Source organism: Rhea pennata, chromosome 3, assembly GCF_028389875.1.
Source record: "Rhea pennata isolate bPtePen1 chromosome 3, bPtePen1.pri, whole genome shotgun sequence".
In the NCBI taxonomy this organism is placed as follows: domain Eukaryota; kingdom Metazoa; phylum Chordata; class Aves; order Rheiformes; family Rheidae; genus Rhea; species Rhea pennata.
In genome coordinates this window covers 118,487,965-118,513,341 of record NC_084665.1, presented here as the reverse complement: position 1 = coordinate 118,513,341, position 25,377 = coordinate 118,487,965, and the positions used below count along the sequence as shown (strand labels likewise).

The window sequence follows — 25,377 nt, the reverse complement described above, 5'->3', positions numbered from 1 at the left end:
CATACAATGTTCTGTCCTATAGTCTTCACTTCTGAACTTCCTTCCTTATTTTGGAATTTTTTTGCTAGTTTTCCATGTATCAGAATCCTGATAAGAACACCAGGGTTAATCAGCAAATAGCTCAAAGTGGTGAAGAGGTAAAGAAACTTCCTGATTAGCAAGAAAAATAAGGATTAAATGGCCAATATTATGACAGATCTGAAATATACTCCCAGTTAAAAAAGAATAGTTGGAAATATGTATACAAAGGAATAACAGACCTGTAATTACATTTGCCCTAAACCATTGTTTATAAACCTATTAACAGAAGGTAGTTTATGAATCTGCTCTGCGATTCTTCTGCTTGAAAGACAGTGTATAAATATGAGATCATTCCCATCCAACATATTATGTACTGTATGTTGGATGATCTGAGAAATTAAAAACATTAATACGACAGACAATAGAGTGTGCTATTAAACAGAACATTAGCAAACAAATGTGTTAATCAGAAAATCAACAAATTAAGCCCAAATGTGAAGTGGAATTTGAAGTAGAAAACAAACTGTTTGTAGATGACCTAGGTTTGCTACTCTAAAAGTAAAACCTTAAAGTAAAGCAAATGCAGATTAATTTCTTTCCTTGTACCCAAATCAATTAATTTTTGCTTTCCACAGCGTTCAGGGAGGAACCTAAGATTAGTTTTTGGAGTGTTACATGAATGAGTAAAACTAATACGATTTCTCTATCCACTAAGTGCGTTTTTATATGTGAGGATAAATTACTTCTGTGTCACTTTCAAATCTTAAATGGTCTCTGTCAAGAAAATAAAATATCCATTAAGAAGGTATTTTTAATGCTTATCAGAGATGTTTCTGTGCCAAAAACACACAATTCTGTGAAGTACAGTGGTGTGCTGGTACTCCTTTGATCTCAGTATCCTTCATCCTGGTCTGCTGCCAAGGATCATTCACTCTCTACACACATCAGTTGAGACAAGAAAAAATGAATGAAACTGGACTCTTGAGCTGAATTCACATTTCACTTCCCTTATTCCTCTGTCTGTCTGACTCTGGTCGCTTCAATGAAGTTATTCCTGATTTACTCTGATATAGGTGACACCACCTGCAGCTATGTCTTCAACTCAGACAAATGGCATCTTCCTTGCTTAGTAAAATAAGAGATAAAGAGAGATAAAATACAAGATGAAGTATTGTAATTTTAGATTGTATCTGACTATGTTATGATGACTTTTCTGAAGAAAGAGCCCTGACTGTGAATTAAAATGAGGTCTTTTTCAGTCAAGATTGCTTTGAATCACTGCATTCATTTAATAATGGCAGTATGCTGTCTTGATGCATTGCAAACGTTTCATGCCTGAAACACCTATGACATGGCTCACAGTTGTAATCATTGCAGACCCAGGTATAGTGGTGAATGCCAGGAATTCTTTCATTAATATTTTAAAGGACACACGTATTTTTGCTTACGTATCTATGTGCATCAGTCTTTTGTATAGAAACAGGCCTTGTGGCACACAGTGCTCACACACCTGGCTCCTATTCTTGTTCGCAAAGAGTCGGAGCATCACCTTTTCTTTCAGTAACAGAAGTTACATAGGGTTACATTAAGGTGATAGTACTATAGCTGCAGTTATGCCAGAGAAATGAGCAGTTTGCTTGTCTAAGTTATCCACTGCAGATGGCAGAAGACCGATTACCTGCATCTGGGAAAGCCTTATGTGTTGGATTTTTTTTTTCTTTTCCCTCAGAAAGAATTCTAAAATTCCCCAGTCTGTTTTGAGTTTCTCTCATGATCATTTTTATCCTCACGCAAGATGAATAAATTATGAATACCTTTTCATTTACGTATTAATAGCTGATGAACAAAAGCATTTCTCATACAATACAATGTAGGAAAGTAACATAAGACAAATGTTTGGCTTCTGTGCAAAGTGGGTCTGGTTTTCCAGAGTCTTGCACCTCAGGCACTGAGGTGATTATGCATGTTTGAAGCAAGTGTACCACCACAACAATAGGTGCTGGATGAGGGAGAGGCCTTACAGTATCCTCTTATACTACCTGGTATGTTAGAATGGCCTTAAAGAAATTGTGATTTCATGCCCCTTTATATTGCCAGGCAGTAAATAAGAGTGCAGTCCCTAAATTTTGAGCTTATGTTGCACAGATAAAAGTGATTACACCAAGGCTATATGATCCGATGCAGCACATGCCAATATTTGGGCATGAGAGTCTTGACATTTGCATGAACATCTCCTGTGGGTGCAGTCTGAAAGTAGCAGAAAAATTTCCACTTTCCATATCCACAAGCCAGAACTTGCCAACATACAGATGCTCAAGAGAGCCAATGTGAATTAGCAGTTGAAGTAGATTAGGTAAAGAAAACTAAAAAGCTTCAGGAATCCTCCAGTTCAAATGGAAAGAGACCTCAATTATATTTATCTTGCTTTGATCCTCAAAAGTATATATGCTGCAAAAGTTTCAGATTGTGCACATACTTAGACCTTTGTAAATGTGAAGTAAGATGTAGTAATTTAAACCTCTCTTATGGAGAAATAAATTAATGCATTTTATGCCACATTCACTGTAAAGAATATACAGTCATTGCCACGTCTCAGCTGATGGGTGGAAACTTCTTTTGGTGTGGTACACTGTATGTCTGGGCCATGAAAATCCCTTTCACTCTCAGTGACCTGCATTCTTAATGATAATTTTAAATTCTGGTGAAAAGGAGCAAGTGAAAACAAAATGAAGAAAAAAAAATCCAGTTGAATGAAAACTGACCAAGTGAAAACTGATTCCTTCTTATATGCTATTCCATGGCATGTCTAAGCAAAATAGAGGGAAACAAAACCTCTTTGAAGCTCTTTATGTGTCCAGTGTTTGCTGAAGTGTGGTGCTTTGCACCTGTGTTTCTGAAATAAGATGTATTTTGAAGGGAGGTACAGTTGATTTTGGAAGGCGAGCTGGCTCACTTTGTTGTGTGAGAGTCAAGTGCAATGGCAGCCTACCACAGATGCCTGCCACATGTTGCAGCACATTTTAATACTCAGTAGCAAACATTCTTATTATATGAGAGCAAGAAGAATAAGGGTCATTTCATGAAAGGAGGTGAATTAAACCTCATTGAGATGTGTGTCATATGGAATGCATAATGGGTGATGGTCCAGATGTATCCAGAAAATAAATGTACTTTGTGTGCAGTTGAGATAGGGAAGCTCATGGTAAATTCTGACCTTTGCCTATGAGGCTTTGGCTCTGGACAAGGATTCTTGTCATGCGTTTCTCCCAATATGTTAGTATTTAACCCATACGTATTACCGTATATGGGTATCTACTTAAGCAGTTTTGTGTTTACCATGTGCGTATTTTTTCCTTTTCATTCTAGCAGAACTGCTTAGTTAATAATTCAGTGGATCTAAAGATTGTTGAGTTTTCATTTATACAAAGAGCAAATATACACTTGTACTTCAGAATAAATAGAACATATGGAAGAGGGAAAAAATCAAGCAAATGGCAATTCTCAGTGAGAGAACATTGCAGCCAAATTCTGCCCTCAAAGATGTACTTAGCTACCAATGCCTTTACAAAGGAAGTCATATGGGTAACTGCAACAGCTGGATTTTTCTCCAGTAGGTGATATAGGTCCATTTTGGATTGGCCATTCTAGATAGAAACTGCTATCCAGGACAAATGACCTAAATAAAATGTCATCTGCTTGTTCAGTTCTGACTTTTTCTGGAATCCATGACCAATTTTACTTTCATAACGGTGGTAACATGAGTTAGTCCCTCTAACAGGTCCCTCTTCCAAGACAGGGCTTCAATGCTTAATAAGTCTTATTTAATTCAGACAGCAGAGGTCAGGAAATAAAACAGACTTTTACCAGAATGTAAATGTGTCAAATCAGACTGCTTATTTAAGTATCTAAACATAGATTTTTTGCTTAATGTTTGTATTTTGTGTTAGATATGCATGAGTAACATCTGAAATTTTACATTCTTGGCCTGAACAAATGAGCAGAGAGTTTCTTTAAGGGGGAAAAAAATCCCAAAAAATCAAAAAACCGCAGAGCCTTCATTAGGTATTGTGCTAACCAACATTCCTATGTTTTATATTCAGACCAACATATTAACATGAAACAATCATTCCAGATGGAAGAAAATATATCTTCTAGGGTCAAAAAGGGGGTACATAAAATTTTGGCAAATTAGAAGGAGAAATCTACAGGGGCAAAAAAGCTCATTAATATGTGTGCTTTAATCCCCTATGGATCATTGTGGTTTGGACCTGCAGAAACTGAAATGAGAAAATGCTACCAAAAGCTGACTAGTTTTAGTGCTGAATAGCCAATATCCACAATGTTCCTCAGGCTTCCAAAGCCTTGAGTGTATATATGTTTTACTGAACAGCTGACGGAGTAGACGCCTACTCTAAATTAACATGTCTCAAATTATGGTGTGAACTTCAACAGAAAACATGTAGCTAGCCAAAAGTCATCATAATTTAGAAGCAGAACACTTTATTTGCATCATATTTTAAGATCTATTTTTGTTGAAGAATAGAAAAAATAACAACCATAGAATATTTTAGTTTTGTCTTGGGGATAGAATTTCAAGAAACTCTGGTTTGTACCATGCTTTAGCTAATCTACCTAAATACAGCATCTATAACTCCTTTATGTGGTATTTAGTATTTTGACAAAAAGATTTTACTAGTTTTCTGTCATAGACTATTACTAGAATGTGCTAGTACATGCTCTAAATTTGAATTCTAAAAGTAGAATTGAAAGCTTCTTAGTATTACATATTTAACTAGATAATATCAGTGATCAAGTCTCTGCTTCTTTTACTGTCCTTCCCACAATAGGTTTCATTGTTTACAGCTTCAGATTTTTCCAGGAGCATAAAATCCAGGAAGGACAAGGAGCAGTTTTTTAACCATGTTCAGCTACAGCACCTGGCTGATAGCGCATTCTGCTGGGATCCATGGGTGAGAAGTCATACTCATTTTGCAGGAGTTCTGATGACCCAAAAGCAAGAATTGAGATCTCAGCATAAAGCAGCAGTTAAGCACATGACAGTGATACTGTACAAATTCATTAGCTGATTGTCCCTTACCAAAGTGAAAGTCCCTGGCCAAGAGCTGCAAGAATTTCAAGTGCAGTGTGAAAGGCAACCCTTCCATTTCATACCTTCTAAAGCAGCATGTGATTTATAGCTAGCCCAGGACAGTCCTCTTACATCCAAACATCTTACTGGAGGAAGCACTTACACACACAAACTAGTTTCTATTTTTCTTCATTTCCTTCTGGATCTCTCTTACCTCCATACATAACGTTTGTGTGCATGTTACTCATATAATACATATAACTGTTGATTGCTTCAAGACACTGGACCAACAGAAGCTCAGCAAAGAGTAAGGCAATTCTTTCAGCCAGAAACCTGAAACATTTCTGAAATATTTCCTAAACATTAACAGGAACCAGGAGGTATTTTGATAGACTTATAAATTTAAACTCATTTATAACAAATACTAAACTTATTGGTTTATTATGCCAACAGGAATTACATATTGTATTATAAAATCAAAGGCCAACATAGTTCAGATATCTTCAGCCATAATTAAGACTTCCATGTATTTTACAAGATTCTAGAGAGAGAAACACTATAAAATCTATAGGCCTCATTCATTAAAAAAGCTGCTTATGTAATCAATTCACATTTTTCAATGTGTTTTATAGGCATCCTGGAATATCTACATTCAATACATATTGGATAACGTCAGCTATATTTATTGCATTTATGACTGTGGATCTACAGATACAGATGAGATATGGCAGCTAAAAGGTAAGTCTCCTTTTATATTTGTTATTATTTATTATATATTACAGTAGCACCAAATTGAACACACATGTTTAATGTCACTCATACAATCAATCCCACTGCTGTTAGCAAGGTCATTCCTAGATTTGTAATTGAGAGCTTGTATGATTGATGCTCTGGTCTATGTACAACAGTGGGATCTTTTCAGAGGATGGGTGCTAAATAAACCAGAGTGCTAAATGAACCAGGGTTTTCTCAAACTAGGTTTGTTTGAAGAGCACAGGAGCAGCTCCTGGTTTCTGACTTCTATATTCTAACTTCCGCATAGTAGGACTCCAGTTCCACACCCCTTGCCTTGATGACCTTTCTCCCAAACTCTTTTAAGCCTTTAGCCTGTATCCTACATGTATTCCTTCATTTAACTCCATGCATCTGGCATGACACACTACCCCAGGATCCTAACACCCTTCTGGTATACAGGCTTGTGACACTGTCCCCTTCCCATACAGCTTACCTTATGGAACCACACATCTGTGCCAGTGTTGGTCCAGGAGCAGTAGTCCTGCTCACAGAGTGCAAAATGGGGCGTTAATGCCAACTGGCAGCTTCAGGGGCAGCTCCAATGTTATTTGTATGTAATGAATGGGAAGTCATAGCTCTTTGCTCTGCAGAGGTGCAGTTTCTCACAGGATCACTGAAGCACTTATTGCACTGTCCTTATAAAATATTGCACATAGGCAGACTTGAGTGCTAGTACAGTTTAAAGGCCCATATATTTTGATTTGGGAACCTCTGGTATGAACAGTTTGGTTATAGAATCACAGAATAATAGAATCAGTAAGGTTGGAAGGGACCTCCAGAGATCATCTAGTCCAACCTCCCCTCTCAGCAGGATCACCTGGTGCATGGTAGACAGGGTTACATCCAGGCAGACCTTGAAGATCTCCAGAGAAGAAGACTCCACAACATCTCTGGGCAACCTGTGCCAGTGCTCCGTCACTCTCACAGGGAAGAAATTCCCCCTCACGGTCAGGTGGAACTTCCTGTGCTTCAATTTCTGCCCATTGCCTCTTGTCCTGTTGTGTGGGACAACTGAAAAGAGTTTGTCCCCATCCCCTTGACACCCTCCCTTCAGGTACTTATACACATTGATAAGATCCCCCCTCAGTCTTCTCTTCCCCAGGCAGAAGAGGCCCAGCTCTCACAGCCGTTCCTCGTAGGGCAGATGCTCCAGCCCTCTGATCATCCTCGGAGCCCTATGCTGGACTCTTTCCAGGAGCTCCATGTCTCTCTTGTGCTGGGGAGCCCAGAACTGGACACAGGACTCGAGATGAGGCCTCCCCAGGGCTGAGTAGAGGGGCAGGATCACCTCCCTCGACCCACTGGCCACCCTCTTCCCAATGCAGCCCAGGAGACCATTGGCCTTCCTGGCCACAAGGGCATGTTGCTGGCTCATGGTCAACTTGTCATCCACCAGCACTCCCAGGTCCTTCTCTGCAGAGCTGCTCTCCAGAAGGTCAGCCCCCACCTTGTACTGGTGCCCAGGGTTATTTTTCCCTAGGTGCGGCACTCTGCACTTGCCCTTGTTGAACCTCAGGAGGTTCCTCTCTGCCCAACTCTCCAGCCTCTCCAGGCCTCCCTGAATGGCAGCACAGCCCTCGGGTGTGTCAGCCACTCCTCCCAGCTTCGTATCATCAGCAAACTTGCTGAGGAGGCACTCTGTCCCCTCCTCCAGATCATTGATGAAGAAGTTGGACAGGATGGGACCCAGTCCTGAGCCCTTGGGGGACGCCACTAGCCACAGGCCTCCAACTAGACCCCATGTCACTGATGACGACCCTCTGAGCTCTGCCTTTCAGCCCATTCTCCATCCACCTCACTGTCCACTCGTCTAACACACACTTGCAGAACTTCTCTAGGAGGATGCTATGGTAGGCAGTGTCAAAAACCTTGCTGAAGTCAAGGTACACAACGCCCCCTCATCTACGCAGCCAGTCATTCCATCAGAGAAGGCTCTCAGATTGGTTAAGCAGGATTTCCCCTTGGTGAATCCATGCTGGCTACTCCTGATCACCTTCTTTTCCTCCATATGCCTGGAGATGACATCCAGAATGAGTTGTTCCATCCCCTTTCCAGGGATGGAGGTGACCCTGACTGGCCTAGAGTTGCCTGGGTTCTCCTTCTTGCCCTTTTGGAAGACTGGAGTGACATTGGCTTTCTTCCAGTCCTCATTCACCTCTCCAGTTCTCCAGGACGTCTCAAAGATGATGGAGAGCGGCCTGGCAATAACATCCGCCAGCTCCCTTAGTACCCGTGGGTGCATCCCATTTGGGCCCATGCATTTGTGGATGTCTAGCCTGCCCAGAAGGTCTCTAATCCTATCCTCCTCAACCGAGGGAAAGTCATGACGTCATTACTGCTTTTGAAGTAAATGGTGTCCAAGATGATGACTGAATTCCTAATTTTGCAAGATTTCTATGACACTAACATTCCCCAAATGTCTAACATACCATGAAAATTATGGAGTATATCATTATGTTTGTTAAAAAGGCATCTAGAGTAGAAGACTGGTGGGAGATGATGCTCAGAAAGCCACTTACCGCTTGTCCAGGCAAGGCTAGAGATTTCCTGATCCATTATACCACTTAGTGGTTTCCTTACATTAAGTTGTGAGGTGTTTTCTCTGCAGCTTAAAGGGCTCCACTCAGTTGAGAGAGTGGCCTCCAGGCATGCCTAGGAAGTGCTTGCAGATTTGCTGCCTGTGTCTGGAATTAATTTGTTCTAGAGTATTGTAAAATAACTTGTGGGCATTCCCATAGGAACTTCAGGTTGAAAATACATGAAGAATTGGGCAGGATCAGAGTCGAACTGATGTATTATTCACATTTGTGATTAATTTTTTGATGCAGATTACTGAACTGTAGGGTTTTACTATGGAGATTTTCTCTAACAAACAACCTTAGTGTAATATTTAAAGTAGGATGATGCAAAGAGAAAACTACTGCATAACTCACTAGGATGAGGGAAGATTTATTTATCCAGAAAGATTTCGAGTGGACATTTAGTTACTGCCACAGTGGCAGATGAATTAGCATGGGAAACTGTTGTTGATTCTACTTTCAATAGACCTAGTACATTACTAGAAGAGCATGGGCTGGAAAAAATTATAATCTACAAATGGAAAATTGAAATATACTGAAATCTAACCAGGGAGTCGAAGGAACATGTCTCCTGGAATGGCTCCTGTGTTGGCAGAAGTGACTGGGCAGTGATCCCAGAGTGTATTAATCTCCAGTCATGAAGCTAGCACAGGAAGGTCATTTAGTTATTAGGAAAATAAAGCAGGTTTTATAAACTGAAGTCTGGTGATCATGAAGGGGTTACACTCCTACCAGTTTTGTTCAAGACTGTCCACTGGCTAGGACTAGGGCAGCAGGACTGTCTGGGACAGGGAGTGTCCCCTGCTTGGCACAGCACGGTTTGCACCCACACAGCAAGACCCTCATTTGGATATCTTGTCCCAAATAAGATATTCATACTGCTTATTGGAAATAGTCCCCAAACTGTGCTGAGATTTATGTCTGAGAGTGTTATCTGGCAAGAGCTACAACTGTGACAAAGAGGGTGTTAACAGTTAAAATAGTTCGGGCAATTATGGTGCACTTCTTTAGCCAGCACATTCTCCCCATTTTATTTTCTAATATAGACATGTATATAGCAGCTATCTGTGCAAGGTGTCCTACTGCTGTCCTTTGGCCTCCAGGAGTAACCAAGGACACTGTCACTAGAGAGGAAAGTTCGAATCTTAGCAGGTAAAAAAGGAGATAGAATACAAGACTGAGATGCTTCCCACAAAACTGTAGCTATTTATATGTTTGATGTCTATATTTAAATTATTTTCCCTAGGTTCTGTTTATAGATTGAAATAAGCACTTTCACAGGCAAGTCAATTCATTTCAGGTTAGAGGTTTAAGTTAGGTCAGCTGAATAATCCTTTAGAGATGCCTGTTTCTCTCCATTGAGAACACAGAGTGACTTACATATCCAAGTTTTAGATCATAGGATTGTCAGTAAACCCAGATCAGAAGGGACCTCAGGAGATCTCTAGTCCAACCTCCTGCTCACATCTGGGTCAGTTCTGGGATCAGACAAAGGTTGCTCAGGGCTTCATCCAGTCCAATCTTGGAAACATCTGAGGATAGAAACTGAACAGACTCTCTGATCAACCTATTCCAAAACGTAAGTGTCCTAAAAGTGAAAACATTTTTTTCTTCTTACCAGGTCAGAACTTCTTTTGTTTCAATTTATGTCCTATGTCTATCATCCTCCTGCCATGGAAATCCTGACTCCATCTTCTTGATAATCTCCTTGTAGGCACTAGCAGGCTGCTGTTAGATCCTCCCCAAACCACCTCTTCTCTAGGCTGAACCAGCCCAGCTCCCTCAGCATCTCCTCATAGCTCAAGTGCTTCAATCCCAGGTCATTCTTGTGGCCCTTTGCTAAACTCATTCCAGTTTATCAATGTCTTTTTTGTACTGGGTGGTTTAAATTGGACTCAGTATCTAAATGTCATCTAATGAGGGCTGAATAAATGGGAAAATCACTTCCATTGACCTCTTGGTTGTGTTCTTGTTCATACTAGCACTTTTTCAAAGTGCTTTTCACTTCACTTTTTTTTTCAATTAGCACTTTTCCAAACAATTTTGGACATAGTTCAGGAATTAGAATGGGGACAGGATAACCTCCAATAGGAAATTCAGATGGACCACACTATTTTGCTGGAGAAGAGACTTTAATGGTGTGACCATGGTGAGACCCTCTTACTTGGTGTTAGGCCAGAGAACAGGCACTGGTGTAGCCCAGGTTACTGGTACAAGTGCATTTGATATGATGGCATAGACTGTGTAATGTAGTTTATAAGACCACTTGATTACTGTGGTTGCTCAGAAGTCAGATTTTACTGTAAAGATCGAATCTCAACTTGAATCAGTTCAGCCCAAGGCAGTACAGTTATGGTCTCCATCTAAACAGGATGTATGGCTTTAGAGTAAAATCAATCTCCCTTCCTTTCAGCAGACCTCAGAAACTTTTAGACCCTCAGTATGTGCAGTTAAACTACTTCCAGACTTGAGCTTCTAGGTCTGTGCCGTGAGGTGAGGCCTGAACAAGCTTGCAGCAGTACTGCTACCTGCTCTGAAAGTTGCTCTGAGCTTGACAAGCTGGACACAAGAAAGGCCATCCTTGAAGCGAGGAATGCTGCCTCTCCCCTCCATCCTTTTCTTGGACTCATGAATTAGAGAGAGATTTGAAAAAAGAGATGAGAAAGGGAAAAAAAAGTTGTTTTCACTAGATCTATGTTTTCATTTGCTTCATATTTTAGGAGCCATCAGACAAAAGGGCAGGAGATGAAGCTAAAAATCCTTTTCAAAAGGCAGAGAAAAGAAAGGAACAACAACAAAAAAATGCCAAAAGGTAATTTTGAAATAAATCCTTAACTTCTAAGCTGGAGAGCTAGACCTTGGATATTGTTAATGAACCATTAGCCCTGCCTTAATCACAACATCTCTTTCTTTTGTTCTCACACCCCACTGCTTTTTCGCAGCCGGAGACACTTGGATTTTCAGAAGTGACAGCGCTCCTCATGAGCATAGTTCATGCTGGTTATAATGGACACATCTGTGCTTACAATGTTTGTTCGTCATATCCACTGTTTGCTTTAAGCAGCACGATGAAGCGTATGTGACTCTGTGTGTGCGTGTGTGTATGTGGGAGCAGCAGTAAGGAAGCAGTGAGAATGCAGAGACTACTTAAAACCCTGCTAAGCTGCTCTGTTTCTCAATACTGTATTTATTGCAACTTACTTTGTAGTCAGATGAATGGAATATTTTTTTAAAGGAATTTTACTCCCAGTTGTTTTTACTACAACATAAATTTGCTGACTCTTTATTAGACAGTAAGAACTCAGGCAACCCTTGGTGAGACTTGATCTATTGAAATATGTACAGCTTTGCCCTGGAAGTAGGCCTTTAAGCTGAATAACAAAAGCTTATGGACAAAAGTTCTCTTTACGGTCACTGCATTGGATTTCTCTGCACAAGTCTTCTTCCACCACTGCTCCTCAAATCAGTTCCCCGTGGCTGTGTCAGTGCTAGTGAACAAAATAAGGCCAGGGCACAGGCCAGAGCACTTGCGTGCAATTGCTGTTAAATTGCTAGCGTGGCCTTTGATGTGTTTTTGGCCCAGGTCAAGTAACAGTCTCTGGACAATGCCTGGCAAGGTCTGGCACCTAGATGTGGCTATGCTGATATGGGGAGAAGACAAGTTTAGCTGTGTGTATGAGAATCATGCCATGTTGTTTGGCAGTGAAGGTTGCATGAGTGCCTCTCTGTAAGGCTCCAGGTATTTCGCAGTGTGAAATTGGGTCTTTACACCACAGCATTCCCACTGATCCTTAGTTACGCTGTGGGTGAAACCTATATTACCCTTCATAAGTCAAATTGCAAAGAAATAACAACACAGTCCATCCAGGGATTGGCTAAGAAAGTTTGTTTTTTTGCTCTCCTTGATTTTTCACTTAAGAAGACACACAAGAATATATTTTTGCTCCTATTTTGCTTAAATAATTTTGTTGTTCTCATACTTTGTCCTGAATTTTCATCTTAGAATGCAAATCTTGTGCTGATCTTTTGTTCGTGTTAATCTTATAAATTAGAATGCAAGACGCAAGCTAGTGAAATGTTAGGCCTAAAGCACAGGACTTCATTTGCTCTCTTATGCATTTTCCTACCATTTATTCAATCCATTATTATGTCAGCTTTTGTATATTATGTCCTAAAAATCCCTTTAGAACATTTTCGGAATACATATAAACCAAAATGGATATCGTGAAGCTAATGACTGTAAATATCAAACTAATTTCTCTATTGGGTCAGTATTCATGGGTTGATAATAGACTGATTTGAAATAACCAACATTTCAAACACAAACACTTTCTTATGTATTTGCCTTTTATTCCATTGAGCCAAACAAAACTAATATGGAGCAACAATATAAATTAATGTTAAAAGGATTTGTAGTTTACTTTTTTCTTAGTGATGCTGATAGTTGGAAGACCAATGACAAATAAAATTAAAGTTGCATAACTCTCCCATTCTATCCTCTTTTTAATTCTCTCATAGTTTTCTTAATTGATCTCTATTAATTCCCAAAGTTCATATTAATAGTTTCTATCTGAAAGAGATTTTTGGTGGAAATCTATGCAAAAAAGTTTCAGCAATTCTTGAGAATGAAAAAAAACCCTCTAAAACAAAACAAAACAAAACAAAACAAAAAAAACAAAACAATCCCACAAAATCATTATTTTTTCCCATAAAAAGTATAACTAAAAAAATCTGTCTTTTATGTCAGCTTTCATTAAAATAGCTTCAGGAGAAGAATGAAGAGCCAAATATTTTCTTAGTATAAATGGGAAAATGTCAGTAGGAAAACTGGGATTTGTGGTCATTTTCATGTGCAGGTCCATCTGGCTTTGGAAAAAGCTTCTTTGGAGGAGAAGTGATTTGGTAAACGTTGGCTGTTTTTGACCAAAATGTGAACCTTTAGAAACTGAGTTCTTTCTGAAGTAGATTTCTTGTGTATAGCTGAGCTGTCATGCAGTGAACAGATGATATATCTGTACAGTGAGTGAGGAACATTTTGGAAATTTGTGTGGGTTAAGAAAAAGTTTTGCCTTCACAAAGTTCATAAGATAAGCAAGACTTTGACACTCATGGCATCCAACTTCACTAAAACTCATCTCTGACAAGATTTATCTGCTGGAGAGACAACACAGCAAAGCACAAGCAATAAGAGAGGTTCCTGGATAATCTTCTGAGACAAATGATAGAGGATCTAAAGAGGAGGAGTGTGCTGCTGGACCTTGTACTAACAAGGAAGGGCTGGTTGGAAATGCTAAAGCTGGAGCAGTCCTGGCTGCAATGACCATGAGATGGTGAAGTTCAGGATCCTTTGAGAAGGAAAAAGGGCAAAAAGTGGGATCACAACCCTTGACTTCAGGAGAGCTAACTTTGACATCTTCAATTACTGTATTGGAAGCATCCCATGGGTTAGGGCCCTAGAAGGAAGACAGGTCCAAGGGAGCTGGTTGATATTCAAAATTACTTCCTCCAGGCCCAAGAGGTGCATCCCTATAAGTAAGAAGTCCAGTAAAGGACAGGAGACCTGCGTGAATGAGCAAGGAACTCCTGGCAAAACTCAAACAGAAGAAGTACATAGAATGTGGAAGAGGGGACAGGCCACTTGGGAGGAGTATGCAGGGATGCAATGAGGAAGGCTACGGACCATTTGGAATTAAATCTGGCAAGGGATGTGAAGGACAACAAGAAGGGCTTCTTCAAATACATCAGTAGCAAGAGGAAGACTAGTGAAAATGTGAACCCGCTGCTGAATGGGATGGGGGGCTTTGGTGACAAAGGATACAGAGAAGGCAGAGTTACTGAATGCCTTCTTTGCTTTGGTCTTTACTACTAAGACTGGCCCTCAGAAATCCAGGACTCTGGAAATCAGGGAGAAAGGAAGACTTTCCCTTACTAGAGGAGGATTGAGTTAGAGATCACTTAAGCAAACCTGACATTGAGAAGTCCATGGGCCCTAATGGGATGCACTCCTGAGTGCTGAGGGAGCTGGTTGATGTCATTGCTAGGCTGCTCTCCATCATCTTTGAAAAGTCATGGAGAACTGGAGAAATGCCTGAGGACTGAAAGAAAGACAATGTCACTCATCATCAAAAAGGTCAAAAAGGAGGATAGAGGGAACTACAGGCCAGTCAGCCTCACTCGATCCCAGGAAAGGTGATGCAACAGCTCATCCTGGCTGCCATCTCTAAGCATGTGAAAGATCAGGATGTGATCAGGAATAGTCAACACGGATTCATCAAGAGAAAATCATGTTTAATCAATCTGACAGCCTTCTAAGATGGCATGATTGGCTCAGGAGACAAGGGAAGAGCACTGGATGTTATCTGTCTTGATCTCAGTAAAGCTAGTGCTGGTTAGATAAGTGGACAATGAGGTGGATTGAGAACTAGCTGAATAGTAGAGCTCAGAGCGTTGTGATCAGTGGTGTAAAATCTAATTGGAGGCGAGTGGCTAGCACTGTACCCCAGCAGTCAATACTGAGTCGAATTCTGTTCAACTTATTCATCAACAACCTAGATGAAGGGACAGAGTATCTCCTCAGCAAATTTGCTGAGAATGCCAAACTGGGAGGAGTGGCTGATACACCAAAAGACTGTGCTGCCGTTCAGAGGAACCTTGTCAGGCTGGAAAGATGGGCAGAGAGAAACCTCATGAAGTTCAACAGAGGGAAGTGCCAAGTCCTGCACCTGGGGAAGAATAACTCCATGCACCAGTACAGGCAAGGAGCTGATCTATTGTTAAGCAGCTCTGCAGAGAAGGACCTGGGAGTCCCAGTGGATAAGTTAGCACTGAGCCAGCACTGTGCCCTTGTGGCCAAGAAGGCCAATGGTCTCCCAGGGTGCATTAGGAAGAGTGTTGCCAGCAGATCAAGGGAGGTGATCCTGCCCCTCTCCTCAGCCCTGGGGAGGCCTCATCTCAAGTACTGTGTCCAGTTCTGGGCTCCCCCGTACAAGAGAGTCACGGAACTACTGAAGAGAGTGCAGCGTAGGGCTAGGAAGGTGATTAGGGGACTGGAGTATTTCTCTTATGAGGAAAGGCTGCAAGCACTGGACCTGCTTAGCTTGGAGAAGAGAAGACTGGAGGGCATCTTATTAGTATATATAAGTATCTGAAGAGAGGATGTAGAGGATGGGGCCAGACTCTTCTCATTGGTGTCCAATGGACAAGAGGCAATGGGTACAAATTGACACACAGGAAGCTCCACCTGAATATGAGGACAAATTTCCCTACTGTGAATGTGACAGAGCACTGGAACAGGTTCTCAGAGAGGCTGTGGAATCTCCATTTTTGGACACAATCAAAACCCATCTGGAGGCGTTTCTGTGCAGTGTGCTCTAGGTGACTCTGCTCGAACAGGGTGGTTGGACTAGACGATCTCCAGAGGCCCCTTCCAACCTCAAACATTCTATGATTCTGTGTTTTCTTTTTATAAATAATTGATATAAATTATTTATATTTTGCTTTGGTATCTATCTTAATCCAAAATGCTACTTTTGACCTAAGATCTGAAATCTTAGCTTTCTTTTGGCTGACAGTTCATTATTTAAGGTTATAATGCATTTTATTCTTCCACCACCCAAAGAATTTTCCACTTCTGCTACCTTTTTTTTTTTTTTTGCTTTATTCAACATCTGCACATTTATTGACATCTGTGTTGGATTTGACTGAACATATAATTGCACATATAATGTAAATAGGCAGATCCCCCTTTTGAAAGGAATGTAACCAAGCAAGCCTAATGGTTTGATCTTGCCCCAGATATACTCTTAGCATCACTTATCCTAGAAAAACTGTTCCTCTTTTTGTGCTTAAATCAATGGCTGAAACTGTAGTGAATGTAAGAAGGAAAAGGGAGGAGCTAATCCTTAATGTAGATTATAGGTTTTACAAATCGCCTGTCAGTAAAAGACTAGCACTCTAATAATGAGAAAATTTGTGTTGAAGCACAGCTGAAGCAGGGCCTCAGAGAAACTGTCATGCATTCTGACCATCAAAATTATTGAGGATGAAATCCTTTAGCCTTGACTTTAACCATTCAGGAGTTAGCTAACTTGTTTAAATTGGTTGCTGAGGTTCATTCTGTAGTCAGTGGAGAAGGACAAGTCCTTCTGGATGGTGATGTATCCTGCCTCTTAGATGGTGATTATGAGATGGGACAAACTGTGCTCTGGAAGTGCTTTTCTCATTTCAGCAGGTTTGGAGATATCCTTGTCAACTGTTCACACCTACCTCTCATACCATTAAAGGCAAGTGAGACAAATTGAGGACCAATTTCACTGTCACCAACACTATTCAGATACAACCTACCAAATATGTTGCTCAGATCCAGTAGTTTATTAAATGATCCTTTTTAATGACCACGAAAGCAGGGCTACGTTATGCCTTTTACCGGAAGTGTTCCTGGAGTGGGAGAGGTGACATGAGGAGAAGCTAGGTACTCTTCACCTTCCTAGGAGCAGGTTCTATCTATATTGAGTCTCAGGGAAACTTTCTTCTTGTTTCTGCCTCATTCCAGGTGGAACCTGCTCTTGAAGTCAGAGATGTCCTGCTAGTGCTGTTTATTGTACAGCTAAAAATAACCAGGCTGGCACAGCCTTGCTCCATGCTACTCCTAGGTGGGAGTGAGAGCCATCACTTAAACACCGTTATTATATAAGAAAAGTCACTTCATGATATTTTACAACTTCTGAACTCTTATCATTTAAAAACCTGTTTTGGTCTTTGTCACAGATTCACTCCCTCATTCAGTGCTTGATCAGTTCAGAACTATGATTGGCTTCTAACCCTGAGGTTACTATTTTTAGCTGGTATGAATGTGCATTGCTCTCCAGCCCAGCACAGGATCTGTCTCTCACATAGATTTTTTAAGTTGTGATTCTTCAGACTTAATTTATTTCCACTTTCTTTTAAAAGTTATATATGAAAACATAAAGAGTTATATATGAAAATACAGAATTCTGAATTGATAAACATACACACAAAATGAAGGTGTGAAAAAGAAACCATTTCATGTTTCTGAAACCAGTGACCACAATATGTTACACAAGACCACCCCATAACAAGAAAGAAATTAGAAATGTTGAGGGCTGTTGAACACTAAATTTTCACAGAAGATCAGCACAAAGCTATTTAGCACAGATGTTTCTGTAATTGTGATACACTGGGAAAATTCTCAGTATTCAAACTTCAATGGCTCCCAGACTCACACTTCCACCTGCGTGTTGTGGTGGTCTACTCTTAATACGCTACTCTGTAATGTGAAACATGTGGCAACATGTGTCTGGCTCAAAAACTTGTTAAAACCCCTTCCCTCCCCGTAGTGGTGTTCTCACATCTTTGGACTTGTTTCCTCATTTCTATTTTTGTTTAAAGGATTTACAAAATGGGCAAAAATAAAGACACCAGGAAGCTTGTGGGACTAGATATGTATGAGGAAGCTAAGTTCAGGTATTTCCAATTTGGGAGCGATCAAAAGCTGTTAGCTGCTCCGAGCAGTGCGTGTTGTGGCCTTTGAAAAATGAACATGTTGGTGCTTGTTACAGTTGGTTGACCTACTTGTAGGAAAAAAATGTTGAATACATTGATTCTTTTTTTTTCCTGTAAAGATGCTACTTTTAAAAGAAGTTTCTCATTATTGAAAATTGTTTCATGCCAGTACTTTTCAGCTTATTCAATTTTCTCATGAAAAATTTATTTTGAACACCATTATTATAATGCCAGCTAGCTTTCATATGATACTTTGCCTAAGTAAATCTCTGTGTATTTTCCCAACAACACTCATTATTTGTTTGCGGTCAAAGATTTGCTACCAAACTCATGATTGTGTCTGTTTGCATGTGTGTGTGTGTGTGAGAAAGAATAGATGATTCCCAGCCTTGTCAAGCGGGAAAATATGAACAGATATTTTACTAACACTTTTATAAATATATAGTAGCCCAAGGGTTCCTGAAATATGCCCACACCTTTTATTAAAAAAGAGAAGTTTGTAAAAATATTAGTAGTTAACAAAAAGGGCATACTTTACATGAATTCAACTAATATTCTACTGAAAAAAATGAATAAAATACTTCTTTTGCCTCCAAGTCCTGGTTAAAGAAATTCAAGGAGGTTGTATATTACTTAGGTATATATGTATAATCTCACATACTCCTGGCTATTGTGTTCAAGTACCTCAAAATTCATAATATTCACAGCTAGAGCTTCTTGGAAAATTTCCCACGGAATATTTTTCCTCTGGAAAATAGCTGATTCACTGAAATCATCATATTTTACAGAAGGACATTGCTTTTAGTGAAATTATTTTAAAAAGAAAAATAAACAATGATTTTAATAAATACAAGCTATGCATTTTACTGTTTTACAAATAAAACAATTTATTTTTTAAAATGCCACTTATTTTAAATATATTTTGTATTATAGAATTTTCTTTATTATTCTTTGAAAGATAAATCTAATTGCTTTAGAATATAATTTCCTAGATAATTTAATTTCATATAAATGTATTTATTTATTTGTTTATTTTTAATCTGTGAAAAAGTAGATCTATTTCCTGGCCAGCTTTATTTAGAATGTCCAGGTTATTGACACTTGAGGAATGGTGAAGTTAGATAGGGATGTAAGCAGTTTTTCTACTGTTCTTAAAATAGCAAAGCTGTTCATTACTAAAATTATCTTAGTTTTACCATAAAAAAGCTCTTATACTTATAGAAAGTATATATATACTTATAATACAGTATAAGTATTTTTATACAGGTTAAACTTTGCCCAACTTAGAGGCAGGCAGCTTTATTGCCTTAATATGGCTTGGTTTGAGTCTATGTATCTGTTAGAAGTTGAGTGTCACCTGTGTGGTCAACTTGTGTCATCTAGAAAAGCCTTTGAGCAGACAAAGTTTAAAACGGTGGTTAATAGTAGTAAAATAATACTACGGTATAGATGGAAACTGTACCATGTCAGTTCCTTAGAAATAAAGCTGCCCATCTGGATGCTTCCTCCCAGTGAAAATGTCTATGCTTTTGGCAGCCCTCCTGGTCCTCACCAACCTTGGCCTAATGCCTTGCCACAGGACCACCAAACAACAGGTTGATCACTCTGAATGTGTGAATTTTTCAAAGGTTACACAACTAACCTTTAGTCCTTAAAACTAATTATAGAAAAAGTCTTTTTTTTTTTTTTTAAAAAAAAGGTAATTCACTTACAGTTTGAGAACAGAAAAGTCTCCAAATACACTGAATTAACTTCTCTTAATAAATAATTTGTTTACTTCTCACTAGCAGACCTTGTAGATAACAAAACACATGGAGATAGAAACACCCTCTATTTCTAGGTATGAAAATTATTATTTTTTCCACATTCAAATTAGAGTTGTCTCATATTAGCTTTGCAGAATAAAGTGTATTGCTTCTACAAATGCTGTTCTACTTGCATTATTCGTAGTGTTGATGTATCTGAGTCATGGCTTAAGGAAAGGCCTTGCTTGTGCAATGAAATGGAACAAAATGCTCTTTAGCTCAAGAAGATGAAGATTAAAGCCGGTTAAATTAGAAATAATATATATGACAATTTTCTAGAAGAATACCCTTTTTACTGAAGCTCAGTTGTTAATTGTTCAGCATACCAGAGCTTTTACTACCTTTCCAAGTTTACAGACAGAAGACGACCTGTAATTTTTTTATAAAGACAGAATCTCTTTTTATCAGAATGCAAGCTTTCTAGAAATAGTGATCTGAAATATTTTAAATCAGAAGAAAAAAGAAAGTTCTATTTTTTCATTGAAATTATCTATTTTGACATATAACCCCCCACACAGTAAAATTTAAAATATTCCAATAAGAATTTTACTTTTGGTGATTGTAAATGCTTATCTTTCAGAAAACCTGAAAATGCACCTAAAATTTTGATAATTGAAAAAGTTACTACTGCATTTTTCGACAAACTGTATGTCTTTGAATAAAAAGAAATTCAGAAGATCTTATTCCTTTTTATTGTTTTATTTTTTTGCTTCCTTTTAGTAATACAAAATGTAAGATTGGTGTAAGAGCTATCCGAAGAATTCTCTTGCATTGTGGACCTATCCGGCATCCACATACCTGAATTTAAAGGATTCTGGTAAGTGGTCAGATGCAAAGCCTGTGTCACTCTAGACATAGTAACGGGGGACCATCAAAGTTGTTCAAATTTTCTGGAATGGCCACCTGTTGATAAAAAATGACTATGGTAGTATAAAATGTTACCTTCCTATAGCTGGTATTTCTGCTCTGCTGGAAATTTACTTCAATGCAAAATTACCCAGTGTAGTTTAAACATTTTTCAGTGTCCATTCTAAGTGCTTTAATTACCTATGCAAGAAGATGCTGCTTGTTTATGCCAAGAACTGAAGAGGTCCAGTATCAGCATCACAGGGGGCAAGTACCAGGATAATGCATCTTTGCCCTGTTTCCTGTAGTGTTGCACTCCAGGATGCATCACATTTGCTTGGGTTTATATATTCTCTTTTGCTGGAAGAGGAGATATATTATTCAATCTAAGTTTGTAAAAATTACGGTTTTAGCAATTAGTAAACCAATAAGTTCTTAGTTATTTTTTCTCTGTCCTTCACTACATGGCATGGAGAATTAATGTAACATGATGAATGAGCCTTAAACTCAAGGCTTAATTCATTTTTGCTTCATGCCTTACAGACAAAAGCTGATATAAAATTTATATTTCTACCTGACTTTTAATAAGCTTATATCCTATTTAGAGGACATAATACTTATCAAGGTATTAATAAGTCCTATTCAAAATGCCAAATAGACTCTCTAATTTCTGTGAAATGGTATTTCTTACAAGAAGCAATGGGTCTATTGCAGCACTCAAGTGCTTAGGCTAGAATTCATATGCTTTGACTTTGAAATTCAGATTCTCTGTGATGTCTTTAAAGCTCTTGGGAGCTTGAATAAACAGTTTGGAAGAAAATACTTTGCTTTAATGATGTTTGTGTTTTCTTTGTAAACTGCAGTGGAACCCATGGAAGACATTTGTGGTTCTGGTGTTCTCATCTATAGCTGAGGCAGAATAGGCCTCAGTGCTAACTGATGCTTTCATTTACAAATTGGAAATTTGGAAATTCATCAAAAACATGAAAGGTCCCTCCTTTCTTCACCCTACAGTGTAATAGGCTTGGTAATGGAGGCTGTTTGCTGAAGTGACATGTCTGGGGAAATACAAAAGCTGCAGCAAACTTTTTCCTGGAGATGAGCTGAAGTAGCCTGGCCACTCAGCCTCTGAGGAAGAAGGGTGATAGAAATGTGATACATTAGGACTGAGGGAAAATAACGTTGAAATCTTTCTCCTAGGAGAACTTTTTATCAGTTTATTTGCAGCTGAAAAAAAAGGAGAAGGAAGCAGAACTGGGCAGACATCTGGGTTAACAGTAGGTAAACACTTGCAGCCCAGGGACATGTGCGAAAATAACAATATTTTTCATTTGCAGAGTCCTCATTTAGGGAGCCAAGCCTTTCAAACAAGTGTGATCCCTGCAGAGCGAGTTCATTTCATAGCGTAAACTCTTATATCTGCATATCAAATACCTTCCTCATTGTTCATATATGTCACTTTCCTGCTTTCCTGTCTACTTTTCTGAGCTATTTGGAGATATTTTTAATGATGATTGACAGGCGTTGTGGATTGAATGTGGATGGCACCATTTGTGGAGCCAGATCAAGAAAAATACAAAACCATTTCAACTACAGGTTTTGAAGCCAGTCTTTCAGAAATACCAAGCTGGGGCCAAACTCCTTGGCTTAATGCTGTCTCTGCTTACTACATTTTGACTACATTTTGAGTCTCTCCTTCAGCCCTTGTAAAAGCACCAGTCACCTTAGACCTGACCTGCAGCAGCTCTTCCTGCTGCCAACTTGCAGTAAAATTTATTGCTCTATTTTATCAGATGACATGAAACAATGCCAGCAATTTCTCCAGTGCTATCTATATGTGATCAAACAGTAATGAAGTTACCCACACACTGAGCAAAGATATGCTGGTTTCTCTTGAATATTTTTGACCTATAAAGTCTACTAGAAGCATACTTGTTTGACAAGGAGCAAATAACAGATCTTTAATCCGGAAGCTTGTCAAAAAGAATGCTTGACAAGCCAGCCTTCAAAAATGCTGGGAAAAAGAATCTTATTTTATACTGCAGAACTCCGGAGTATTGTTTGATTCAGAGGTCAGCTCCCTAAAGTTATTTACTGTTCAGAAGGTGTTTTTAATCAATTTGAAAAAAATATGGCTTCTCTCCAACTATGCCTCCCTTCTCCACAAGCACCAGTAGTCAGGATTAAAGAAGTTTAAACAACAACAAACCAAGCTTTGTGTTTTTGTCTAGTGTCAACTTGCACTGCTGTTACAAAAGGAAAGATCATTTTTCTTTCATTATAGTGCACTTAAAAATAGAAAGAAAATATATTTTACGATATTTAGAGATATCCCAAAGAAATCTCAAAGTCCTCTGTTTCACAATGCTCTTTATACCTAAAATTTCTGGTCACTCATTCCTTAAACTGAAGAGCATGTCAACATTTGCAGTGGAGTGTGGTGCATATACGCCTGTGCTTGTGGAAATGGAAGTCAGTAAAGTCTCTCTGTGCGACGCAGCATCCTGCTGGTATATTGACAGGAATCCAAAAGGAGGACAGCCATGTTCATGCCTTGCTGTGACCAAGCCTCTTTGAAGTTCTCTGAGAGCTTTTTCTCTCAGTGTAGCTCTGTATAAATGCAGGGATCTGCTCTGAAAAACAGCAGGACTGTCACTGTGTTGCACTCCCCCACATTCCCACCAAAGTGTACAGAGCCCAGGGATGCCTCTGTATCTGCAATAAGCCATCATCTAGTCTACTTTTATGGTTGTTATTACTGCAGTTTCTTAAAACCTTTTTTGCTGTATTTATAATAACCTGAATTCCTCACAGGTAAGGAATGCTGTTAGCCCTTGTTAGAAGTGAGGAATTTAGGGACAGAAAAATTAAGTGACTTGCCCATGATCACAGGTGCAGTCACTTATGTAACCTGAAACATCTATCTTAAACACTCCTATTTCCTTCCAGTGACATATAGAACATCAGGTCCTAAATAATTTGGATAATATGCCAGTCCACATTAGACTCTGCAACTACCTTGTCCCCATTTTCAGTTCAGCATTTCCTGTCTCTCCTACCTGCCAGGGAATAAAGGTGTGTCAGCTTACAGAGCAAATCCCGTACTTGTTCAAAACATGGGTAAATCTTGCATTGCTCTCCTGCAGTCCTTGGCAGGAGTTCCATCTAGTATTTTGAAAATATCTTACTAGGTTACACAGACTTAGTGCATACTAGTCAACCTTTGAACAAAACTTCATGTCTTTCATACTCTTTTCATATCCATTGTTAAATTACTATATTCACCATACAATATATGTTTCTGATGATGAAAAACATTCTAAAAAGAAAATATGAAAGATTAATAGGGGTTTCAGACCTGCTTCTCAAAGTCAATGGGAGTTTTTGTGTGTAGAGAAAAACTCCAGCATCGCTCAGGTCAATGGGAATTTTGCCTTTGGCTTCAGTGGAGCCAGGGTTTCACCAACAGACTTTCTATGCATTGTGTTCTCATTTTCCACAAGGGTGCATTGCCCATTTTTAATTTAGTGGTATAAAGTATGCTCCAAAGCTAACTGGAAATCAGAGTGCAGTGATTTAGATGTATTACTCTTCATTTTCGTAACTTGTTCTTCTATGTTTATTTTTGACCAAGTCCTCTTTTCCTTTCTTCCTTTTTTCTTTTCCACAGTGGCTTTTGCCACTTCTATAAAGTTTTATAAATTTACCTTCTTTCAGTAAAATATTTGGAAATAGCCATACTTTTATAATTAAAGTTTTACTCGTTTCTTCCCCACAAACATGTTGGCAGCTAAGTAAAAGCTAAACTATCAAGGGATATTTATTTAATTGTGATTTTCTGTAGTTATTTAAGAGGAGCATTGCATTAGAGTTGTTTAAATCTATCTTCATAGAAAAGAATATGGTCTGTAGATAGACTTACATCAAAGTTGTATAGCCCATAATATTAGACTAACAGAGCAGCATTTTTGTTTGGTTTTAATATTTTGGGGATTTTTTTATGAGAAAGATGTGGACATATGCATGGAAACAATCCCAACATCATTCTTAATATTTTACTGGGAGAAAGTCAGACCTTCTGAGTAAAGCAACTGAATGGAATATCTCTTTTTATGAAGATTATGCCTTTAATATTGCACAAGCTTTATTTTTCCCTCTTCAACTCTTTGACATTCTGCAATACGCTATGGGCAAAAATGTCTTTATAAACAGAATGGATAGGACTAGAATTCAGTTCATGCTCAACCAAGGCAGAAAGTGGTAGCAAATACCCTCTCTTGCAAGCGTTATTCATACCTATTAGCTGTCTGTATGGAGAAAGAGCACGCTCTGTAGTGTTAGCCCTGATCTGTGTAGGTGGGATCGTTCAGAGCTTTGGATCTGTTCCTCACACTGCACCAGCCATGAGCTGGCACACAGGAGTGGAAACAACTTGTGCCAGGAGCAGGACTAGTGCAGATTAGTGCAGGGGGATCAGCGACTGCATTACAACTGAGTCACAGTCTAGCAGTTTGCCCCCGGGGCAATGTAACTATATTCCATGCTTGCGGCAAAGCCAGAGCTGATGGCTAAATTAGTTGATGTTGCTCACTGCAGGTTTTCAGGAGGTGCCACATAACTTACTCTCCCGTTGGCCAACATGACAAGAAAAAAGAGGGAATTTGCTATTTGCAGATTAGGTAGTTGAAGTTCTTTGTTATCGGCTGCTGTGCAAAACTGC

The 25,377-nt window shown here is 39.1% G+C and overlaps 1 long non-coding RNA gene across 5 annotated transcripts in view; it reads left to right on the top strand.

Moving 5' to 3' along the window:
* LOC134137991 (uncharacterized) overlaps positions 1 to 25,377 on the top strand; it is a 49,068-nt gene that overhangs the window by 18,827 nt on the left and 4,864 nt on the right. For 3 of the 5 annotated variants that reach the window (XR_009957791.1, XR_009957794.1, XR_009957790.1), the window contains 4 exons: positions 4,869 to 4,991; positions 5,743 to 5,848; positions 11,205 to 11,296; positions 20,532 to 20,628. This is a non-coding gene — a long non-coding RNA (uncharacterized LOC134137991). Of the gene's footprint in view, positions 1 to 4,868; positions 4,992 to 5,742; positions 5,849 to 11,204; positions 11,297 to 20,531; positions 20,629 to 21,994; positions 22,047 to 25,377 lie in introns of those variants that run through there. The other 2 variants (XR_009957793.1, XR_009957792.1) reach the window with 2 other exon arrangements.